Raw genomic sequence first — 14,192 nt, 5'->3', positions numbered from 1 at the left:
GTCCTACACTTTGTGAATGGTACAGTGACAAGCCCATACTACCTGAGTAACATCATTAATACAGTCATTGTGCCCCTGCATGAACAACACAGGCCTCATTTCATCTTCATGGACGACAATGCTCCAGCTCATGGAGGTGGCATCATTAGGGAACGGCTGCTGGAGACTGGGGCACCTCAATTGGAGTGGCCTGCACTTTCTCCAGACCTGAATCCCATAGAAAACCTATGGGATCAGCTGAGTCGCCGTGTAGAGGCTCATAACTCTGTGCCCCAGAACCTCAATGACCTGAGGGCCGCCCTTCAAGAAGAGTGGGGGGCCAGGCCTCAGCAGACAATAAGTCGACTTGTGAACAGCATGAGACGTGGTTGTCAAGCTGTAATTGATGCTCAAGGGCACATGACAAGTTATTGAGACATTGACATTTTTTGTTGTGGTAAACCCACCACTGTTGTTGGCTTTTGTTTCAGTCAATTGTTTGAGATGAGGAAATCACCATTGCATGCTTCTACTTAAATGCCCTACTTTCATGATATATCACTGTAGCGTGAACTTTTTACATTTTCCCTAAATTTCACCCGAAAGCCAAATATCCCAAACTTTTTGTGAGTAGTGTGTATATATATTGTTAATTATATCTGGAAAAGAGTGTAGATAAGAAGCCTTTAAAGATAGCTCTCCCCATATGTATCTGTTACAGAAATAAAAGGGTCGCTTTAATCTGCAGTTTGTCAATCGGTGGTTTTAAAGAGGCAGACAGACGCTGGTTTTTATTTGTTCAAGGTTCGTGTCAGAGACGTCCTCGAGCAGCTTTCTGAGTCGAACAGTTTATTTCCCAGGAGTCAAAATATATGTTCAGTTTGACCCGACAAACGGTATGTGCTCAAGATGAGGCAAACTTCACAGCAGGAATCAAATGAAGAAAACAACCATAAAAAGAAAAGTGAAAGAATTAACCCTGGGTGCTGAAATAAAGGTATGTGACTGAGGCTATGAGGTTGTGTTCTTCATTATGTGTGCATATATCTTTATGTGATTACATAGATTTAGATGTATTGTTACATATCAGTGTTAAAAGGCTCATTTCATTAGGGTGCGTCACAGTTTGAAGACTCGAACAAGCAGTGTGCTGCAATCAGTTAAACAGCAGTTCTTTAAAACAAGATCCAGAATGTTTCCACATGGACAAAAAATGACCTAGATGATGTTTTGGTTAAAGGAACTGATCTTTATTGGGATAGGAGAAAATCTTGTAGAATAAAATATGTTGCAGGAAGAGATTATGCAATAAAAGAATTGCCAAGAAGATGAACTATGTTTAATACAATGTTCCAAACATTCCAACATTCCAAATAATAAACAGTTTGACTTTATATATATATATATATATATATATATATATATATATATATATATATATATATATATATATATATATACGTAAATTCACAATATGTTCAACATGTCTAACATTTACAATTGAAGATGCAAATTAATGTTGAAGTTACATATATGTTATCACATTGTCATTGTCCAAAAATCAAGTCGTCAAGGTCAGTCACAATAATAATATAAAAGTACTGAAGAAACGTGGAGGCCATGCTGCGTTCAAGTAAACTAGGAAAATCCTGTTTTAGGGAATTGTAAAACACACCCAACACAACTAAAGTTGAACCCATCGATTGCTGCCTGAAGCTCTATTTATATTTAAAATTACTGTCATGGCATCCTATAGCGTTGCCTTGAATGTGCAGCAGTCTGTGGTTTTCGAAACGTACTCCAAAAGCAACTTGTTGAAACTTTGAATAATTTAAAATACAAAAAAGGTTCAATAATTCTTACAAACTCAAAAGATGTTGAAAACAACTAAAAGTTATAGGGAATAGCGATAAAGTGGTCAAAATTGGCATTGAACCACAAATGGCATCAAACCTCTTAGGACCATGGACAGCTCGTGATCAGATACCTGTCGTTGGGATTTGAAAATAATGGAAATTGTCTGGACTGGACCACCCTCACATACTCTGCATCGTCATTGCCCGACACTGCCCCAAATGGTTACTTGTCCATCACTGAGAGCGCAACTTTATTACCACAGACAACACGGTGAGTTATAACAATGCAAAGTTCTGGTTTACAGGGAAACATGGACAGTTGTTTTAAAGAAATTTTATGTACATGCAGCTTCCTGCAGCTAAACGTAGCGGGGTTAAAATGAAAAGGGAGAAGACATTAAATTGTGACGAGTCCTTCCATAATAAGTCAAATTCCAAATTAATGTTAATATCCAATAAATGTTGTCTGTATTACATTACAGGCAAATGATCTATTTACTGTGTTCTTCAAATGTAGATAGTTAGCAGAAGAAGTGTAAGAAAATGCTAATTAAAAATCGCATGTATTTATTATTTTTGTGAAATCACATGTATTTATTGTGTTTGTTATATAAGATATTTACAAAGTTAATGTTTATTCTTGTTCCAGATGCCGAAAAGTACCCCAAATGTCTATAAATAAGCAATATAGGCAATAAAGAAGCAATTGTCCAAACATCCAGCCTTAGAGGTCAGTCACACTGTGTGAGAAGACATTACTAAAGAAAAAGACTTGGGGGGGAAAAAGCAACGAAACACAAATTGATAAAAGGCGGAAAACATTAACAAGAAGAATAAAAATCAATTTTGAAACGATATATCTATGAAAGAAGTTAATGTAGATGCCCTCACATATAACTTGTTGCCCCATACGTATTAAGAGGCTCATTTCATCAGGACGATTCAGTTTGGAGATTCCAGGAACAAGCAGTGTGCTGCGATCAGTTTAACAGCAGTACTTACAATTCTGTCTTCACTGTATGAAATTCTAAAAAAAAGTGACCAGTGGAAGTTGTAATTGTACTGCATAATGTTGTATGTTGTCAAGCTGTTCCAATTGTATAACCACCTATAAGTGTTGTGGTTTGTAGACATACTGTATAGTTGTATGAAGTTGTCTTAACACCATTTGCTGTTTTTGTCTCGTCTTTTTCATGTGTAGGTTGGTGGCTTTAATGTCAAAATAAATATAAATAACCATCAATTTCAGTTCCTTTCAGTAATGTGAATTAATTTGTGAAAGGAACTCAAATTGATGTGGATATGTGATATGATGTATGACTGTGTGTGTTGTTTTTTTATTCTGTAATATTTGGCTTAGAGATTTAGTGTTATCATGTAATGTATTATTAACTCCATGGATGTCTTCTGTACTTTTTTTCATTTGTGAACTTTGTTCCACCTCTATTTTTTGTTATTAAGGTTGTTCTTTTCTTCATCGTCAGTGTAGATCTCTTCGACTTCGAGACTTGCATCATTATATTTACGTTCTTATTGAAGTGTTGACATAGATTGAAATGTTAACAGTAGTTGTCTGAAGTATCCAGTTGTAGTTTTTGTTTTTGTTCATTAGTTATCTGTTTCTGTCTACCAACATATGCTTCGGCTTATGTTGTAGTATTTTCCTCTTGCAACCTTTTCATGGTACTTTTTCCACTGAAAATGTCCTAATAGATAGAAGTGTGGCAAGGCGGTCACATACTATCGTTTTAGTCCTTAGATATTGAGCCCAATTCCAAATGAATGGTAGTCTACAATAAACATTATCTATCTATCTATCTATCTATCTATCTATCTATCTATCTATCTATCTATCTATCTATTTATTTATTAATTTATTTATTTATTTTTGGTGTTTTTTTCTCGAGTATTTGTATGTCATTGCATCTAGGACAGAGTTAGTCTGCGAGTGGAGTTCAACTTCTCAACCTGCAATGTCACTCTTTATTCTTTCTTTAATCATCAAGAACTGCTGCAATAACACTGTCCTGTGGACGACCTGTGGGATGACCTGAGCACAGTTTTTGTGGCCTGTCATAGTAATGGCAGTAAATGTGGGAGGAAAGGAGACGGACGTAACCAGCAGGGGGGGTTGGGGGTGTGTTCAAAGTAGGTGCTGGTGGTGTGTTTGTGCCTGTGATGAGTCCACCTGTGTGTGTGTGTGTGTGTGTGTGTGTGTGGACTTGAGCTGAGGTGTCAGCCCCCACCCACCTCAGTGCTGTAACCGGCCACCCTGTCACACTGAGCTGCACTGTCAGCTTGGTGTCGGGCGAGCAGCTCAGCCAGGTAAGCTGGCTGGACAGGCGTGGCCAGGTGTTGACTGTGTCCTCCTGGTCGTGTGCTGAAGTGTCCTTGAGCAAGACACTTAACCCCCTTACTGCTCTCGTTGAGCTGGTGTGTGCCTTGCACGGCTGCCGCCACCATCGATGTATGTATGTGTGTGTGAATGAGTGAATGTGAGGTATGCACTGTAAAGTACTTTGAGTCGTATGACTAGAAAAGCGCTATATACATTCACGCCTTTTACAATTGAAAAGTAATGTCTTACAGAAGTCCATGGATGACACTTATTGACATTATTTTATGTGTTGTGGGTGTACGGGACTTGTCCCAATTGGTTCTGGTGTATAAGGTCGGTACTATATCGTATCGCCTCCAAGCAGCGGAAAAGGCCCCGAAGCCCCGAGCACCCCACCCTGCGGCCACAGAAGACCCATTGGGATGTGATGAGATTATCTGTTTTTCCAATTGAGTAATATTAATTCATTCTCTAGCTCTGTAGTCGTTCTCTAGTTTCTAGTCTGTACCTCGTCCTCAGGACCATCATCATCATCAGTGCAACCCCTCCTCTCCCTAACAAGCACTACCTGACCCACCTGCCCACTGGAATAGTCTAATAAATCCTGTCCCTTCTACCGGGTCTCTCGGTCTCACTCAGCGGAATGTGTGGCGCAGTGGTGCGGCACATCAAGCCAGCAGGCACTCCGGGGAACGTCGGCTGGCCGTCAGCCCTCACCCCGGCCTCGCTTGGAAGGGAATGGCCATGGCAGGCTGTGGACCCTGGACTATGTGGTCTGACGCCGTAAAAAAAAACGTGAATCCAACAAGTTTGCCGACTTGGCCAACGACGCAGCACCAGGTCGATGCTGCGCCTTATGGCCGTGTCAGCGGAGGCTGCTGAACTGAGAGGTGAGCTGCTATCCATTGGACAGTTCATCGAGGATCTCTTCCACTGTCAGACGGAGCCGTGTTCCCTGGTGGCGTTCCTGGAGCCTGCGGGTAGCCAGTGGCTATTGGCCTAGGGTGCAGCGGCTGCTACTGCTGAAGTCCCTGGCCTGACTTCACCTTGTCCATCCTCCTGGGCATCTATAGTTAAGGACCGCAAAAGGCTCTCTCTTCTCCTCTACGACCCCTCTAATAACACGCCTCTCGCCAACTTCTCTCCTTGGCTGATTTTTTTCCCTTGGCTGATTTTTTCCCACAACCCTGAAACTGAGTGACCTGAGATTTATAATTGTGGGAGATTCCCTCATCAAATTTGTAAAACTTCCTGGTGTTATCACATACTGTCACTCAGTAGGGAAGAAGCTAATTTCATTTAACTAATTCCAGCTCTCCTCCACCTTCATTCCACTGTCCACACTGTAATACTGCACTCCGGCACTAATGACGTCATGTCCAGACAATCTGTCAAGCTACAATTTGAACTTGAGTCTCTGGCCTCCGCAGTTGAAAGCCTGAGGAGGAGGTGTGTCCTGTTGGGTCCCACTCCCACCCCCCGCTATGACCAGGAGCTCTGAACCTTTTTGCCATCTTTTTAGTCTGCACCTGTGGATGCAAAATTTTACTATGGCCACTGGACTTGTTTTTATTTGTGGCTTTGACACCTTCTGGACCAAGCAGGACCTTTTTAGTGGGCTGAACACTAACTGGAAAGGAACAGGGAAACAGATTTTTAATTGCATTAACTTTATTGATGGTTTCCCCAGCAAGACCCTGCCCGACATCCTGGCTCTGTGATTCATAGCCCTGTCCCGAGCAGTGCGGGTTCTGCTGGTGCTCGTTTTGGCTTTGTTTCCCTCTTTTATCAGGTCATTTATTCCTGTTAGGCTCACTGAAGTGCGCAAGACCATATCCTACTCACGGTCCCCACAGAAACAATTTCATCACAGATAAAAAAAACACTTTTTCAACCCCTGCTATTGAATCAGCTTCTGTTTACTCAATGTAAGATCAGCAATAAGTCTTTTATCTACCAGGATTTTATCATGACCAACAATATTTACTTTTTTTTTTATCACCACAGAGTCCTGGATTAATCCTGATGAATGTGCCCCTCTCATTGAGTCATCACCCCCAGAATATTTTTTTTTCCACCAGCCAAGAATGCCGAGGGAATTGCCTTGCAGTAATACACAGAAATTATTTTTGCTGCTCTCCAGTCTTGCTCGGCTGCTTCTCCACATTTGAGAGTCTTCAGTTTTATTTTGAAGAATAAACTGCCCATTTTGTGTGTTTTAATCTTCCGACCGCCTAAACCTATTTCTGGTTTTATTCAGGAATTTTCAGACCTTTTGTCGGTCATTACGTTCTTCTTCTTGGTGATTTTAATATCCATGTTTGCTGCCCTTCGTTCTCTTCGTTGACTTCTGATTTTTATCAAACCTTTAGAGTCTTTTAATTTCACCCAAAACTATGTGAAGTAGCCCAGCCATGACAAAGGGCACACACTTGACCTTGTGCTCTCCCACGGTTCCTGTGTAGATGATGTGAACTTGGTCGATTTTGCCGTCTCCGATCATAATGCAGTGCACAGAGGAAATGGAAAAATAATAAACTCCCTTGTGTCCCTTGCTTCTCTTAAAGAGCTTATGTTCACTTCTCAGTGTACAGTCAAGGAAGCATGGAAGACCTACTTTTCGGATCTGATCGCTAAACAGGGTCTTAATCCCAGAATCCTTTTTAAAACTGTAAATTCTGTGATCGGTCCCCCTCCGAGCCAGACAGTTGAATCATCCCCATAGAGAATTTCTTAGTTACTTCTTTAAGAAAATAGTGGAGATTTGGCAGCATTTTAACACTGAGGTCAGAGAGCTTGTGGTTGACTCCTGCCCACCTTCAACATTAACCAACCTGAAATCTCTCTGTCAACCCTAGATGCACTGTTGCACTTTCAAAATCATCCACCTGCCCTTCAATGCGCCCCAGCTGCACAGGGCGGCTCGCTGTTCGCTTGTTTATTCAAAGTTTATTAATATTACACGTGTCCCGTGTACAAATTGCATCAAATTCGACACTGCACGTCCTTGGGTCCCCAGCGATACACCCACCAAGCGTGAAGTTAGTCGGATAAACAGTTGTCGAGATATTCGAAGGACATACATACAACATACATACATACAGGCAGACGGACAGACAGAGATTCCGAGAATTATAGATAGATTTTAGACCCATCTTCACGATGCCATTTTTATATCGAAGATTTGAGAAAAAATTGTCTCCACTTAACTGATTTATTTTATGAACAACATTCACATTTTTGAGAAATTTCAATCTGGTTTCTCCTCCATACACACAGCACAGGTCACCAATGACTTACTGCTTGCAGCCTGCACAGGCCAATACTCCATTTTAATTCTCATTGGCCTTTAGCTCAGCCTCTGGACACAGTGGACCATAATGTCTCAATCAGCCGTCTGAAGATCTATGTTGGAATCAATGATGTGGCTCTGAATTGCTTTATCTCCTATCTGTCGAACAGGTCCTTCTCTGTCATGCATAGAGATGGCGCCTCCTCTCGTGCTCCTATCTTTTGTGGGGTTCCACAGGGGTCTATCTATATGTGGTGATTCTCCCCCCTTGGAGTAGTGATTAGTTGTTTAAAGACCAAAACAAGGTAAGATGGTTCTCCAAAGAGGGGGTTTGGTGGTGGTTCTGTGTAAAAAAACCTGCTCTTTTCATCCTACAGGTCGTCGACAGGACAGAGTTATTGCAGCAGTTCTTGATGACTAAAGAATGAATAAAGAGTTGCATTGCAGGTTGAGAAGTTGAACTCCACTTGCAGATTAACTCTGTGCTAGATGCAATGACATACAAATACTCTGTGTTGTATGCCAAGCATGCTGACAGCACAGGTTAAAATAAATAAATAAATAAATAAATTCATGTCATTGCAGGTCAACCTGCATATGAGATGACAAGTCCTTCTGTTATGCATTTTATAACTGCATTTCACCCTGTCTTGCATCTACAACAAAGTATGTAAAGTATTTACATTTTTAATAAATGTGTTGTCCTTGACTGTTTCCTTGTCATCAACACTTTGATAATTCGAATAAAATATGGAAATGCAAATGTGATGTGCACAGGTTACGATTTAATAGTTCATTTATCTGCATTCTGCACACTAAAACCTATCGGGTCATTCACCTTTCTAACACACATGGACAAAAGTCTGAACAGTTATGTGCGCTTCTGTCTCTCAGTCTATGTGGGCACATAAGGACACGAGGCTTTTTTGTGTCAGAAAAAGGACATTAGTGGTTTTCTGAGGAGGTATGCATATGTAGTGCTGTGTATTTAGAAAGACAATGGTTTAGTGTGAAGGGGTGCTATGCATACATAAACTAGAAACAACTAACATGAGCAGCATCAAAATCAGATACACTTTATCAATCACACATCGGAGAAATTCACTTGTAACAGTAGCTCTAGAGTCAAAGGTAAAGGAAAAGAGTGATCGAGTGATAAATAACAATGACAATTAAAATAAAATTATAATTAAATTAAAACACTGTATACATTGTATACATCGGCTTTCACTAATAGAGATATGACCTTTATGGATAATCTCACAGGGTAATTGCACACATGATTGAACATGGTGTGTAGGATAATACGACAAACACAAAATGTTGCGCTGTAATGTCAATAATTGTTCAGAGATTCGATTGCACAGGATACAAGCAGGAATTGCACAGGATGGTTGCACAGTATAAAGTCTAGCCCGTCTGGTCTGATCTCACAGAAGAGCTACTGTAGCACAAATTGCTGAAAAAATGTAAGCTGGCTGTGATAGAAAGGTGTCAGAACACACAGTGCATCGCAGCTTGCTGCGTATGGGGCTTCATAGCCGCAGACCGGTCAGAGTGCCCATGCTGACCCCTGTCCACCGCCGAAACCATCTACAATGGGCAGGTGAGCATCAGAACTGGACCATGAAGCAATGGAAGAAGGTGGCCTGGACTGATGAATCATGTTTTCTTTTACATCATGTGGATGGACGGGTGTGTGGGCGTCATTGACCTGGAAAATAGGGGCCACCAAGATGCACTATGAGAAGAAGACAAGCTGGCGGAGGCAGTGTGATGCTCTGGGCAATGATCTGCTGGGAAACCTTGGATCCTGGCATTCATGTGGATGTTACTTTCACACGTACTAACTACCTAAATATTGTTGCAGACAAAGTTAAACTCTTCATGGAAACTGTATTCCCTGATGGCAGTGACCTCTTTCAGCAGGATAATGTGCCCTGCCACACTGCAAAAAAAAAAATGGTTTGAGGCACATGGCAAAGAGTTCAAGGTGTTGACTTGTCCTCCAAATTCCCCAGATCTCAATCCGATCCACCATCTGTGGGATGTGCTGGAACAACAAGCCTGATCCATGGAGGATCCAACTTACAGGACTTAAAGGATGCTGCTAGGTGGTTTTAATGTTGTAGCTGATTGGTGTGTATATATAAAGATATCATATATATATATATATATATATATATATAAAATATATATATAAAAGGATAATTGCAAAGTATAATATGTACAATGTTAATGTGTATATAGTGTATCTATCATATTATATTTCATTATATCAACAAGAAACACACCAGTTACAACTAGAAACTACATTGCTCGGCAGTTGCTTGGGAGTGGGTGGAACATGGAGAACAGATCTGTCTTCTTCGGCAGGTGCATGCTGTAGCCCCACACAACTTAGATGGAACCACAAACTCTGCAGTTTTGGTCGTCACAGGCCGTGACGTCGTCCTCGCTCTCTGGTCCACGACAAAGGCACCACACCTTCTCAGCGGTCTTTCTCTTCCCCCACTTCTTGGGAACTGTGTTAGAGGTTTGTTGCGAGAGCAGTGGCCAGTTTTTGAATGTGACGAGAGCCTGGCGGGTTGTCTCCTGAACAACGGAGATGACGTCGTCCCGCGGCATCATCATGAAACTCAATCAACCAACTCTTGGTGCCCAATTTGAATGCTGAGTCCAGTTTGACAATTAAAATTGACGATTCAATGGGTTGGATATTGGGCTTACTTAAAATCTTGTGTTGTTTATTGTACCGCTCACTGCAGCAATACATTCAAAATGGTGCCTCGCTCGACATGGCCGATTGTAGATTTTGGTGGACTTACTCAATCAAAAAAGTGGAAACATTTGGCAAAAGAGAAACATTTGGCAAAAAAAACAAATAAATCTAGAAAGGAATATACAGGAAATACAATATACTGTGTGTATATATATATATATATATATATATATATATATATATATATATATATATATATATATATATATATATATATAAAATATAAATATAATACTAAATATCTAGTTACATTGTGTGTGTGTTTACAAATACAATATATATATATATATATATATATATATATATATAAGGATACGTCATCACTTATATAGTAATTACATTTCACTGCATATATGTATGAAAGTATGTATATGTATGTGACAAATAAAAAATCTTGAATCTTGAATATTTATATGAGTTGAATATAGTTTTATAAAGGTTATTTAGTGGAATTGACTATATATCTACTAATAATCTAACTATAAATATCTATAAATCGACATGTTATTATATATAGCTAGATATCTAGTTGTCTAGTATAAAGTGTACAAGTGTACAGTATATATACGTGTGTGTACAGATCTTCAATCCTCGTTGTTTATTTCGAGGTCGCTCCAACTCTTTTGGAAACGCCCCCTTCTTTTGATTGGTCCAAAAGTCGGGAGGCTGTCAGCCAATCAACGGGCAGCCTGGGAATTCATCAGCCAATCAGAGGGCGGGGATCTGACCCGCACGCTTCTTCCCTCCCGTCCCAGCGAGAAACTCTCTTCTCTTCTTTCTTTCACCTCGGCGAAGGTGACTCGGATCTCTCCACAAAAACGTCCAGAAGACTTGTTGTTTTTGGGGAAACGTTTTAAAAAAAACCTGGTGAGTACGAAGTGACGAATGACAGACAGAACCACGGATAACCACGTGCTGTCCACACCGCGCACCGTGCGCGGAGTCGCGCAGTGAAAAAAACAAAAGAGTGGTGGGATTCTCACAGGAGTGTGTGGAAGCCCGGGGACTTGGAAGACAAAATCGAATTTTAAAATGTATGACTTAGTCATTCAAAATGATGAGATGCTCAGTCATGACTTCCTATTCATTAACAAACTACAACTACAAGGACAAAACGAAAACTAGGCTGGACTTGTTTATGTAGACTGCTATGATTGAGATGTCTGTTGGTCTTTCATATACATATTACATGATGTCATTTATCGGTATTCAGCGACAGTGTTTATCTGTCTGTCTAGAACCCACTGACATCTGTCTGCCTGTGTACTTATGTCTGTCTAGAGCCCACTCACATATATCTATCTGATTCTGTTTATCGGTCTATCATATAGTTACAGTATCGTTCTATCTGTTTGTCTATCATACAGCTACAGTATGTGTCTGTCTGTGGCAAATATAAAGGCTATAAAAAATATAAAACTAGGCTTCTAGCGAACTGCTATTATATGCTGGTCATTCAGTAAATTGGGAAAATGGAACACATAGAACACTTCCAAATGTGGTAAATTCTTAACCTACTTGCTGAATTGCAAGTCAGTCAGTTCATATCTTTGACTTAAGCTGCTTTCACACATGCACCGCATACCCTGAAATTTTCCAGACATTAGCCGGAGGAGCTGTATGTGTGAATGCAGATGTCCGAATCAGTTGGACCGGACATTAACCGGACTCTACCCAGCCAGCACCCTCGTACAAAGTCTGCGTAATGTCCAATTGACCGGTATGTGTGAACAGAGCAGGTGCAATTGGTGACGTCATCATCAGGCCCCACTCGCCGAGGGTGAAGAAGGGTCATTCACCTTCGTGGGGATCTTGCATGGAGCGCACGCAAAAGCAAGCAAAGTAGTATTGCTACCAAAATAGGGATGCCACTGTGAGGAACCGGACTTTGGGGGGGGGCGTTATGGTCCCTGTTATGCACGGAGCTGCTTTATTGTTTCGGAGTAAAATAAAGAATAAAAAACATCTAAAATAAAAATCACATGTTCTCAATGTGTTATTGAGGGGAACGGGGAACAATAGCGGACAGAGATCAAAGGTCTTCTATAGCCTTCTTTCTCTCCTCTCCTCCTGTGATAAGTGAAATGTGACCCCGCAGACTGTGCTGTGACTGCTGTGTGCTGTGCATGAAGTAGACACTTTCACTTTTGCAGCGTCTAAGTATTGATAGCACGCTTTAGTATTTCACAAAGTTAAAAACATTTTTATTTGATGAACGTGGGCGCTGACTTGAAAATAAACAAAATGGGTTTTATTTATATAAAAATAACAAAAAACGACAGTGGGGGCGGTGGGGAAGTAATGTAATCGGTGTATGCCCAAACACCGTACAACCTCGGCAACCCTACTAGCAAATTAAACTATCCTGTCTCTTTTCAGATCAGTGCTCATGAAGGAGAGGACATAAGCTAATAAAATAGGGCCCTTACTTTTGGCGGCACAGACTGCATGTCGGATCACTGCACGGCATCCTCCTGGAGCGTTCAAAGCTCTCTGGCAGTCTCAGCCACAGGGGGTCCATTTATTTGGATCCGCGTACAGGCTGTGAGGCTTTTTCCCTCCATCCTGTTTCTGAGGTCTGTCTTGATCTCAGAATAATCACATAAGTACCGCCATTGCCGATTACAATTGACCAACTAAAATGTGACTTTGTAGAGTGCATACATAAACTATTAACAGACTAACAGACATGTGAAAACATAATAATGACAGCATGGTTTGCCCTGTTCATGGCGGAGAGGTCTCTTTTGTTCAATTTTTTAAAATAAATTATAATAATAATACAGGTTATTTGTATGGCACTTTTACCACTCTCAAGACGCCTAACAGTACAAAATAATCACAATGTTCAAAGCAGTTACGGTAACAGCTCATTTTCTTAGGTCATATTTTTCAAGTTTGTAACTTGAAACACTGAGTATTTCAATACCTGAGTGCGAAAACGGGTCCAAATATGTGCCTGGTCAACATTTCCCAACTTGCAATTTAGACAAATTTGGTGTTTAGCTAGTCATTAAAAGTCAACTTACGTTAGTAGCCAGTCAACAAATTACAGTATGTTCCTTAATCGCCAAAAAATGTTTATCTTACAAATCATCCACCTAGCGGTGGATGGCAGCCACAAACCTATATGTGGCAGGGTATATATAAAGGCCCCTTGCCACAGGGTCCTCTTTGCCTCCTCAGCAAGAGCTGCCTGGACAGCTGCCAAATTCCTCTGAAGCGTTGAAATGGCTGTGTCCACGGACAGCCTTCTTGTGTCACTTCTCCTAATGACCAAGGGACACATGGGGATATTATAAGACTAAGAAAGTAGAGTGTAAGATTATCTCTAAAATATTTTTGAAAAATTATTCGATTTGTTCCAGTCACATTCAGGTTGAAAGAAATTTTTCCATGACGGGCAGGTTGGCTGCAGCATCCTTGGACGCTCGAGCAATGCGATGTGCAGCACAGATACTGGCTGGGGCCAGGACTCTGATAGCTGTTTGGCAACGCTGTTCTGGTGTCCTTAAAGATGGAGATGACATTAAACTCGGTATTTGGTTAAAAAACATTACCCCCTAGACTTAAAAGCAAACATAATTCTTCTTACTAGCCATCACAGTGGCACCGCCTGTCCCCCAAACCAAATATACAATCTGTTGGTATCGCATGGGTTGCAATGACCACACGTATGGCCTCTGTGATATGGCCAGCCCTCCCATCGCTTACTGGCACCATGTCAAGGAACTAACAGAAGAAGATGACAACAGAAGTTGGCCTTCTCTCTCCAGGAACCTAAAACATCCAGCACAAAGTCAGATTCTCATTATTCAAGGAAAAATTAAAGTACCTGATGTGTTTATCCAGCTACTTGGACGGTGACGCACACTGTAGGTAGACTTATCCAGCTCAAAGCCAATGGCCTGAGATAGGCGGATGGCTTTTATAATTGGTTGCTCA

The sequence above is a fragment of the Zeus faber genome (genome assembly GCF_960531495.2).
Source record: "Zeus faber genome assembly, chromosome: 2".
Taxonomy (NCBI): domain Eukaryota; kingdom Metazoa; phylum Chordata; class Actinopteri; order Zeiformes; family Zeidae; genus Zeus; species Zeus faber.
This window is presented reverse-complemented; position numbering follows the sequence as displayed.